Consider the following 2,752-nt stretch of genomic DNA (forward strand, 5'->3'; position numbering starts at 1 on the left):
CCTCCTCTAATTTTATACGTATATACTACAACCCACATAATTTAAAATGATAAAGATAAATCTCTTTTTAAATTTTTGCCATTTGGCATAGACAGCGGGGTTATGTGTTAGATTTTTTTGCATTAATATTGTATCCCAAATTGAAAAAGGAACACACACACACACACACACACACACACACAGAGAGAGAGAGAGAGAGAGAGAGAGAGAGAGAGAGAGAGACTTTTTCAACCTTAGAATTACTTATAAATTCATTTGTGTTTTATTCTAGAACTTTTGTGATATTTCTAGAATCTTATCCAAATGTACAAGAAGAAAACTTAAGACTGCTCCTCTGTTTCCTTGTCCTTCTCCACTAGATTTGTCCACATTATAAGAAAGGACCATTTCTGTGCCTGTGGTATCTTAGCACAAGCATAAGACCTGGATAAAACAGTCACAGGGAGGGGTAGTGGGAGCCAACACCTTGCATCCTAGACATGAGCGGAGATGAGAAAGAACACGAGCACAATTGTATCTGTTCTAATGCAACCCCTTCTAACCCCATATTAATAATGATCCGGAATAAATGCCTTAATTACTTATTACCAGACCTCGCCTTTACTAAGGAACATTAAGATGTATAGTGGCCTCATAGGTCTTTGAAAAGATAAGAAAAATAAAAATGAAAAGTAGTTTCCATTGATTCCTAGCTCAAAGAAATCTTAATGTTTGCCTTTAAGCAACAGAAAACAACAGGTACAAATAGAACCTTGGTCCCAAGGCCAGCCAAGCATACGGGATAGCATAGTGACCTCCTCTAAGGAAGAAAGACGTTTCATCCACAGCGATGAAAATTGTCTCAAGTGTATGGAGAAATCATAGAGTAGAAGATCTCTTTGGTTGAGTTTGATGAAAACAGTGTTGGAAAGGATGGAAGCCTTTGCAAACCTTCACATGACACCATGTCTGGATCTGAGTGTGAAGATGGAGGTTTGGGTTAAGGTAAAACGGGATGTTGTTATAGACAGTAGCATCACACTCAGATCAGAAGTCTGTGTTGCCCACCACAGCAGCAACAACCGACCTGGAGGCTTATGCTGCGGTTTGCACCCACAGAATTAAAACAGAACCCGCTTTGGCAATGTTAATTTTGGTACACAATTAGAAAATCTGCTCAGCTCCTTATTCTTGCATCCATGGAATTTTCCTAGCACCAGAAACCATGTGTCAAACCATTTTTAATCTGTCGAAAGATATTTGTGACCTTTCTTTCCTTAGGCCTAAAAACAAATAACTCACTCCGTTGGCTTCCTTACCGGGGAAATCTGGAGCAGAAGGCTGCTCAGAAGCAGTCAAGAGAGAAGAAAGGTGGGTTTCTCCCCCTGACCTTTGAAATCCCAATGTTGTGTTCATTTTATCCGGATTTCTTGCTAACAGTCATTTCATTGGAGAGCTTCTGAGAACTGTATCAAATCAAATGTTTACAAGAAAGCAGGTGTTTTCTCTCACGACCGTGTGTTTTCTACACAATACTCGCTCTTCCCTTTCCTTCTGGGTCATGCATTCTTGCAGTGAGCTCCTGCACTTTTACCTCGTCACTAAATCTCCTTTACTGAGAAGTTCTTGTTTAATAAATATTTGTGGCTAAGTAGCTGGAACCCAGAGTTTTCACCGTAGTATATACCATGGCTTTATCTGTAACCATTGGAGCCACAGGGTGAGTGATGCTTGAGAGATCATCAGAATTAAAAAGGTCAGGGGCTTTCACTTCCACTTCAGCCTAAAATTAAGTCTAAGTCTTCATATATCAAAAACTAATTAAAATGCTTTTTATGTTTACCTCTACATGGGTTCTTTCTTGGGACCATTTGTAGACTAGGAAGAAGGTAGGAAAAGAGAGAAAAGTTATGTAGGTTGGTCTTCTATCTATCGGTTGCTTTCATTGGTTAATTAATAAAGAAAACTGCTTGGCCTGATAGGTCAGAACATAGGTAGGCAGGGAAGACAGAACAGAATGCTGGGAAGAAGGAAATGAGTCAGACGCCATGATTCTTCCACCCGAGATGGATGTAGGCTAGAATCTTTCTCGGTAAGCAACCACCTTGTGGTGCTACACACATTAATAGAAATGGGTTAATGAAGATGTGAGAGTTAGCCAGTAAGAGGCTAGAGCTAATAGGCCAAGCAGTGTTTAAATGAATACAATTTGCGTGTTTTTATTTCGGGTGTAAAGCTAGCCATGTGGGAGCCGGGCAGGACTAAAAGCAGCAAGCCCGCTGTTCCTTCAACAAAAGAGGTGGGTGCAGGCAAAGGAAAAGGAATGTAACTGTGCTACGTTGCTTTTCTCCACTACCATTAATATTAAAAACTGTTGTCAAAGGATAGAGACCCCTATTATGTCAGATGCATAAAGTCAAGGCTGTTCATGCCATTCCAGGTAGAAATGAAGACATTGACTGTGTACACAGCCATCTTCTACAATGCACTCAAGAACCAAGGCCCCTCACCTCGGTTGTTGAGTGGATTACAGGCCATTTGTGTTATGTTCAGAAGAACTCGTGGGCATTGTTCCTGTGTCCGGAGTTTCTGTGGGAGGTGGTGAGCTGATCGGAGCCATTTAGACCTTTCTACTCACGGCCCTTTTTCATATGGGGAAACTTTGTGCCAAGTATGTTGATGCATTAAATAAGTGTACAAGTCATACATCCCCTGATAATCATAAAGGAATTTATAATTCTTTTGTATTAATATAATTTGCATAATAATGAAG

This window comes from Arvicola amphibius, chromosome 5, assembly GCF_903992535.2.
Source record: "Arvicola amphibius chromosome 5, mArvAmp1.2, whole genome shotgun sequence".
Classification (NCBI taxonomy): Eukaryota; Metazoa; Chordata; class Mammalia; order Rodentia; family Cricetidae; genus Arvicola; species Arvicola amphibius.